Source organism: Elephas maximus, chromosome 9 (genome assembly GCF_024166365.1).
Source record: "Elephas maximus indicus isolate mEleMax1 chromosome 9, mEleMax1 primary haplotype, whole genome shotgun sequence".
NCBI classification, from domain to species: domain Eukaryota; kingdom Metazoa; phylum Chordata; class Mammalia; order Proboscidea; family Elephantidae; genus Elephas; species Elephas maximus.
The window spans coordinates 120766770-120775265 of NC_064827.1; the positions used below are offsets into that span (position 1 = coordinate 120766770).

The 8496-nt window shown below is 42.2% G+C and overlaps 1 long non-coding RNA gene across 1 annotated transcript in view; it reads left to right on the forward strand.

The window, feature by feature from the left end:
• Positions 1-6705, forward strand: part of LOC126082774 (uncharacterized) — a 29932-nt gene extending 23227 nt beyond the window's left edge. The window contains exon 4 of the long non-coding RNA XR_007518646.1: positions 6170-6705. This is a non-coding gene — a long non-coding RNA (uncharacterized LOC126082774). The remainder of the gene's footprint in view (positions 1-6169) is intronic.
• Positions 6706-8496: the final 1791 nt, after the last annotated feature.

The following is an 8496-nucleotide window of genomic DNA, read 5'->3' on the forward strand; positions in this document are numbered from 1 at the left end:
TCCCTGTTTGTGAAATTGTTCCCTCTCCAATGCCAGGAGAATGGCTCAGGGAGCACGATGGATCTTTCTTTCAGCCCAGGGGATGTGGCAGTCTCTGTAGCCAGCTTGGACTGAGTGTAGAGCAGGAAGGGGGCAGGTAAATGGGAGAAAGGTTTTTCCCAAAGGGGTGTTTTTTGATCTGCAGGGTAAGTTGGATGCATGTACATACTTTTGCCAATTGAGCACCACTTTTCATTGATTCTGGAGGTGGGAGTGGAATCTCCATCCCTCAGCCTTCCCCAATTTGGAAAACATGTCCCAAACGCCATTGCTTGCCTCAGTGCTGGCCAACTCCTCAGTGCTTCTTAACCGTCTCTCCCTCCGCCTGCCACTCAGTCCGATTCCTCAACATTGCCTTAGATGTTCAGGGCTAGTAGATTGTCATTTATAATCAAGTCACATATTTTTTCATGTCCTTTTTTTTTTTGTTGTTGTTGTAAGAGGGACCATGGGAGGCGTCTGACTACTCCATGATGTTGGCCGCACCACCTCTGTGTTTGATTTCTGAGGGTGGAGTACTTGTGGCATGTTGCTTATATCTGGAAATAGTATGGAGATTTAGTTGTGAGCCTTGTAGGGATTGGGGGAATTGAGAGGTGTGGGTGCTTTTGTGCCTGTTATTTGGGACTTTGTTGGAAATGTGTTTATGTGAATTCACAGTGTGGGGATTGTCCATGTGTTGAATGGATTCTTGGAATTAGATATTTGTATTGAAGTGTGTGGGTTGGTGGTGTTTACATGAACCTTTGTGATTCAATATAAGTGAGTTTTTGTGGGAGTGTGCAGGTCATGAGGTATAGGTATGTACACTCAAGGACTTGGAAGTGAGCTGTATGCAAATTTTGGCTCAGGGGAATACTTTGGGTGTGGCTCTTCTGCCATGAATTTTGGGTCTTCCTGTGTATCTAATGGCAGGTTTGGAATGAGTTTCTCTGCTTGACGTTTGGGCATATGAGGGAGTGTGCCTGTGTGTGTTAGCTTGCGTGTAAGGCCTTTTGGTTTTGTATATTTTGGGCATGAGGAAGGATCACTGGTATGTACTCAGGGCATGTTGTATGGTTGTGTTGCCTCAGTGCTTTCCTGGAGTTGCACATGCATCTGCCATGTTTGGTCTGGGGTTTGTATGATTCTGCATTCAAGAAAATTGGGGATTGGCTTCTGTATGAGTATTGTGGATTGTTTGATTATGTATAGGCAGGCATTGTGAGTTATATTAGTATTTGAAGATATAGGGTCATGTTTGCATATCTTTAGTTTCCTGAATAAATAAGGTTATGTTCAGGGTATGAGGACAGTTGTACGCGTAAAGAGTTTGTATGTTTCACGAAGGGGCATGGCAGTTGGGATGAATATTTTCTAGGGTCATGTGTAATATGTTTCAGTAGGGAGTATGGTATATTCTGGGAAATGAGGAGGTGGGTATCTGATGAAAAAACGAGGTTGTGCATTTGCATAGGTTGTGGGAGAAATGAATTTGTGTATGTACTGGAAGCATGTTGATGTGGTTATGTATGAGATTTTGAGGATGTGGCAGTTCTGGAACGTAGTATAGAGGGCCTGAAATGGGGTTTCCATGTATTTGTATAGGATGTGCAAGAGATATTTCATTGACTGAGAGAATATGCTGGTGTGTGTAATCATGAGTCAGTGGGTGAATTTTTCTTGGGGTGTTCTGCATGTCTTTCCTTGGAGAATGATAGGGTGTTTGCAATTGTGTCTGGGCATTTTTGGAGGCTGGGGAAACGAGGCCAACTTCTAGAGATATGTGACAATCTATGGTGTTCTGGGTGCTGTATACATTAAGTAATTGGGAATCTGTGTGTGTGTGTGTGTGTGTGTATGTGTTGTGCCTGGTATGTGTGGGCAAGTAGGGGGACCTGTGTGTGTGTCTATTAGCTAGAGTGCTAGAAGTGTTGATGTTTTGGAGTTTTATTTGCATCCCTGAATATGTGGGGGCTACTATGATTCAGAATTGAATTGACGGCAGCGAGTCTGGTTTTGTTTTTTTTTGTATCCGTGGTTGTGTTTTGGGTGAGTGTGTAGGGTGTTTGTGTCTGTCTGAAAGCAGTCAGGGATCCTCTTTGTGCCTATTCTGGTCTAATTCTTGGAGAATTTGGTGGCATAGCTTGTATGTGCATTTTCAGTGTTTATTTGGTGTACTTATATGTATTAATAATACAGGTTGTATGTAGTTGTGTGTGTATTTGGTTTCATTGGCTTTCTGGGGTGTTTATTCTGGGGCATGTGGGGGGTTCAGTATGTATATTTGGAAACTCAGAGGCGTTCTATAAATTGTGCATTCATTTGGGAATTGTATATCGTATGTGTTCTAGAGATGTGTGATTTCTTGTGGGTCTGTATTAGGGTGACCTTTGAGGTTAGATTTTGAACTTGGTGGTGTTAGAGAGCTCGATTGTGTGTACAGTGTTCAGTGAGTATATATGGGTACTATTGATTGTCCACGTACGTGTTCAGGCACATGTTGAGAGAATATGTAGTTGTAGGAATTACTGTGTGTATTCATGGTCTGTAGGGTATTCTCATAAAACTATACGCAGTATGAGGTGTTATGTTTGTGTATTTAGAGTGTGGGTAGTAGTTTATGTGTGTGTTCAGGAGTTGTGAGGAGTTGTGTGTTCTGGAAACATATAGCGATGTTTGGTTTATATATTGGGGTGGGAGTTAAGGGTCCTTCTCGTGGTGCAGACGCAGTGTGTGTACATACTCATAGGAAAGTGGATCAGTTATGCTGGAATCAGCTCCAGTTAATTTGGGATAGTAGATGGTGCGTATCTCTGCCCAAGTGTGGGTCAGTGACATCAGGGTGGTACCTTGAAATTAGCAATGGCAGGATTATGTATATCAGGTAAATCGTCAGTGTTTACAAATCAAGGCTTGCAACGCTTGCAACGGAGAGTGAATTGATAACATTGGTCACTCTGCGTGTGTGTGTGTGTGTGTGTGTGTGTGTATGTCTGTCTGTGTATGTGCCTGTGTGTCATTAGAATGTGCTAAGCGAGAACATTTAGGCATCACTTGGGTACTTATTGGATAGTATGAGTGGGGCATTTGGGGCCTTATGCCCTTCTATGTCTTCATGAAGAAGACATGTGACAGTATTGTATCCTTTCATCTCACTGTTCAATCTCTCTGCTTAACAAATAATCTGAGAAGCCAGAATATATGAAGCAGAATGGGCATCAGCATTGGAGGAATGTCACTGACAACCTGGGATATGGAGATGGCAATCCTCCATGCTGCAAATGAAGAAAACTCGAAGAACTACCTGATGAAGGCCAAAGACCACAGTCTTCAGCATGGATTACACCTGAACATAAAGAAAATGAAATCCTTACACTGGACAACCAACATAAATAGAGACATATTTGAAGTTGTCAAGGATTTCATGCCTCTTTAATCAACAATCAAAAACAATGGAAGCTGCAGTCAGGACTTCAAAGGATGGTTTGCTATGGGCAAATCTGCTACAAAAGACTTCCTTAAAGTTATAAAAATGGAAGATGTCATTTTGATAAAAAAAAGTTGCACCTGTCCCAAGCCTGGCATGGCAGCCCCGCCAAAAGGTCCCCCCTCAGAGATTGGTAGGGTTTCTAGACTCAAAGAGCACCAGTAACCAGGAAAGAGGGAAAACACAGTCTTAGCACCTGGGCCTGGGAACAGAGAGTCCCAAGAACCCTGAGTTGATGGGACTTCAGTTAGCTCAAAAACTGCCAGATACAGGCTTGCGCAGCTGGAATCCCTCCAACCTTGGGTGTGGGTATGCTGAACCTTCTGTGTGTCCCTGTGTTGAGATGTGTAAGGATGCAGGTGAGGGTCTCGGTCACACCCGAGTAAGTATATGGGGCCTGGCCTAGCTCTATTGGCTCAGAGGGGCTGACAGGTAAGGGAGATTAAACACTGGGTCTGTGTTCCTTGAACAATATGGAAGAAGATGACACATCCCTTCTTATACTAGGGCTTCCCAGCCACACCCCTCATCTCTTCTATCACAGGAGGCTTCAGGACACCAAAGAGAGAATGGATTGGGTTTTCTCTGGTGTGTCTCATCACTTGGTTCTTCCCAGGCAGGCTTGAAGCCAGTTCAGTGGGAGTAGGAGAAGCAAAGCAGGGTTGGAATCAGATAAGTGACAGGGGAGGGCGTGAGAAAGCCCTGTCCTAGAGAAAGGACTGGGAGGATGGATCTAGAGAGCACGAAGAAGGCTTTCTGTGAATAGACATGACTATTTATTTCTTTCCTGAGTCCTTTCTTTTCTGAAGCCTCACCATGCTCCTAGCACTGGGAGTGTCTTCTCTGTGTCCTGTTTTTCTGATAGGGCGACGTGATATTCTTTATTTTCCCCCATGACATGTGTAGCTTCAGACACATCAGATGGTGTCCAGTAACCATTGCGGACCCCAGTTGCCTCCACAAACACCTACTACCTCACTTGGACAAACCCAAGGACTTTTGCATCTTCATGATGTCCAGTTCAACGGGATGTCCGTACTTTGTTGTAATTATGTTGTATTTGTTGGCAGATATTTTATTAAATACAATATTTCATCGATAACAGATGGGAGGATTTTGTAGGATCTTTTCACTTGGTTTTGAATATTCGTTTTGTTGTTGTTGCTTTGTTTTGCAATCACTCCTCATGTTTTCTGCCTCCAGCCCTCCTAGCCATTAACCTGCTCTATGTCTGCATATTGTAGATGTTCATGTAAGTGGGATCATGCAATAATTGTTCTTGAGATTTCAGTTATTTCACTCAGACCAATGGTTTCAAGGTTCATCCATTTATTGCAAGTAACAGAATTTCTTTGCTCTTTATGGCTGCACAATATTGCATGTATCTGTATGGCACATTTTGTGTATCCAGTCATCTTTTCATGGACAGTGGGCTTGTTTCCACCTTTTTGAGTCAATGAATAATTCTGCAATAAACGTCAGTGTCCAAGTATCTGCTTTCTTGCTTTCAGTTCTTTTGTTTATGTACCTAGGAGTGTCTATGGTAATTCTTTGTGAATGCATTTGAGGTGCCATCAAACTGTGTTCTACAGTTTTCAATGGACATGACACCCAGTTTCTCCTATGTTTGTTTGCCTGTTTGTTTTTGTTTTTTTCTGTCAATAGCCATCGGTGTGGTGTGGAGTGATACCTCTTTGTGATTTTGATTTGCATTTCCCTAATGACTAATGATGCTGAGCATCTTCTCCCTTGCTTACTGGCCACTTGTATATTTTCTGTGGAATAATGTCAGTTATGTCTTCTGCCCCTTTTTTGAGTTGGGCCGTTTTTTTGTATATGTGTTCAGTTTTAGGCACTCTTTATATCTTTGGATATGCAAGTACAGATTCCAAGTATATTCTCACAATCAGTAGTTGTCTTCACTTTCTTGACAGTGCTCATTGATGCAGAAAAGATTTAAATTTTCACCAAGACAAATTTATCTGTTTCTTTTGTTTCTTCCCTCATATGTATGAAGAAGTGGGGAAAAAAATTCAGAAAACATAACCCTGATGTTTACTTTTAAGAGTTTTATGATTTTAGCTCTAGTATTTAGATCTTTGATGCATTTAGAGTTAATTTTTGTATATGCTATAGAGTATGTCATCCTTTTCCTTGTGGAGATCAAGTTGTCTCAGCATCATTTGTTAGAGAACTGTTCTTTGTATTTTGAATGAACTTAGCTACAGTATTGAAACAAATTGGGCAAAGATGTACGAATTCACATCTCAATTCTATACCGTTGGTGTCTACGCCTCTTCTTATGCCAGAACCAGACTGTTTTCTTTATTACATGTGTGTAGTGCTATTTTATATCTTGAAGTGTGCGTCCCATAGTCTGTTCTTCTTTTCCAAGATTATTTTTTTATATTCAGAGCCCTTTGTGTTTGCAATATATAAATTTTCTTGTGTTGTTGTGTATTTAATTTTCTCTGCTTCATTTAATTTATAAGTGGTAAGACATGGATCCTGAGATTTAGGAGAGAGGAATAGGAGAGTCTCAGCATCTTGCCCCAGGAATGAAAATCCCACACCAAGATTGCATGAAGGAAATTCCTGGAAGGGCTGATGAGGTACAGAGCTGGGAGATGTGGGGCCAATTTTTTTTTTTTTTTTTTTGAGGTACATGGCATGGGATGAAGAGAGAGTTTACCCTGAAGAAGAAAAGTGAAGCTTGCTGGGCTGTGCCCTGGCTGCCATCAAGGGCATAAGGAGGTTCAAGGAGGCAGAGTCCTGAGCGTCATAGTTTTGGGAGACGGGCAGGGTAGGTCTGTTCTCTAGATGAAGCTTGTTTTCCGAACATCACAGCATGTAGATACGTTTTATCACCAGTAGTATGTATATTTCTTTTTGTAATGAGAACTTTCCACACACCTGTTTAATGAAACCATGGGTAAAGAGGTCTCACCACAAAGGCAGATGTGAGTCTTCTTCCTGTTCCCAAATGAAAGCAGTCCTCAAGGCTTCGCACCAGCTCTACCCTGTGGCCTCCAAATGGTGACTGCTGAAATACCAGAGTCTGAAGCTATTCATAATAAGTATCTGTAATATAATCATGGGGTTTTGGAGAATCTGAATCTGTGGTCTAGATGTTGATTGAGAGGATGGTTACACCACGGTATTTAAAATTGCTGAAGCTCACAAAACAATAAATTAAATGGGTGAGTTTCATTGCATGGAAATTATATAACTCTGAGAGCTGAGTTTAACAGTAAGATATATTTTTCCCTAACTGTATTGGCACCTGATTTGTAACAGTAAAAGTTTGCACGATTTAAGGCCATTTGATGTCCCCGGCACAAAGGGTTAAGGAGGTGCCTGGTCATGGAAATGGTGGTTGTTCACGTTCACGAAGAGGCTCCTAGGAACAAATGCCTGGTGATCTCCTTTGGAAATTCAACCAGAGAATACTCTATGGAACACAGTTCTGTTGTGAAACGCGTGGGGTCGCGATGAGTTAGAACTGACCCAAAAGCACTGGTTTGGCTTTTCTTTTGGAACCAACCTGGCTACCTCTTACGGATTCTGTGACCTTGGATGAACTGTGTCCAGTATGTACAGTGGGAATGGCCTATAAATCATGAGATGACTTTGACTTTTATCTGTATCTGTAACAAGCACTGAGGAATATCTCACATGAAACATATTCAGCAAATAATAGCAGATATGAACATTACTATTGTTTTGTGTTAGTATCCTCGTTCAGATGAAGATAAGGGCATGCTTCCTGCCTTTAGAAAAACCACAGTCGACAGGGAGTAAGAACACGGGAACAGTGACATGCAGTGCATGGTACAGGGTCTGTGACAGGGTAAAGTGAAAGTGAAGCTGGGCACAATCTCAGGAATAGAAATGGATAAGCCTAGGACTTTCTTGACCTCTCTACTCATCCAGACCTGAGTCTACTCCAATATCCTTACAGAATCTTCTCTAGACCATTCCAGCCTTCCCCACTTGAACACTCTCATCGAAGAAATAGTAGAAAGCTTCATTTAGGCCCTGTTCTGGGAAAGCATATTCCATACACTCTCTCTATCCTTGCAACAGCTATCCAAATAAAATGTGATTATGCATGTGTTACTGGTCAGAAAGCTGTTGCTCAGACACCGGCAGTCACACAGCCAGCAAGAGACAGAGCTGAGATTGAAAGTCTGCTGTGGCGGACCCGAAATCCAGCCTTTCTATGGCCTCTTTCCTCTTTCTTCTTCTGGGCACATTGCTCAACTTGGCTGATGCTCAGTCTCAGGTGTGGGGAAGGGAGGGAATGCTTCAGGTGATAATGAAGTGTTAAGAGGTGAAGAGAAATTCAGGGAAAGTTGGTGGAAGGCCACACCAAACACAGAAAAAAACCTGGACCATCAGTCTAGGGTCCATTCTCTGTTCCTTTGGGCGATCGTGAAGGCCTGGTTACTCATTGCCACCAAGTGTGACCCACTATGGAACCAAGTTCCATTGGTTGTCTCCCTATATTCTTTCTTGGAACCAGGAGAGTGATATCTTCTCCTTCCCATGTCCACAAAGCATGGCACCAATTCAAATTGTGCACAAGGGACAAGAGAGGTTTGTTAATGGACAGGGGTTGTACTGTCAGAGCAGCGGCCAAGTCTGGCATACATTTCAGTCCATCTTTGCTACACTTGAGACATTTCAGCAAAGAGAATATTCAAATGGCCAACAGACACTTGAAAGGATGTCATTAGGCATCAAAGAAATGCGTATAGAAACCACAATGAGATACCATTTCACAGCCAGTACGATGGGCAAAATAAAAATAAAAAACTAAAAAGAGGGAAAAATGACAAGTGCTGGAGAGGATGTAGAGAAATTGGAAACCTCTTCCATTGCTTGTGAAAATGCAAAATGATATAGCCATTTTGGAAACACTGGCAATTTCTCAAAAACCTGGAGATATACCTGCCGTATGACCCAGGAATTCCACTCCAGGTGTA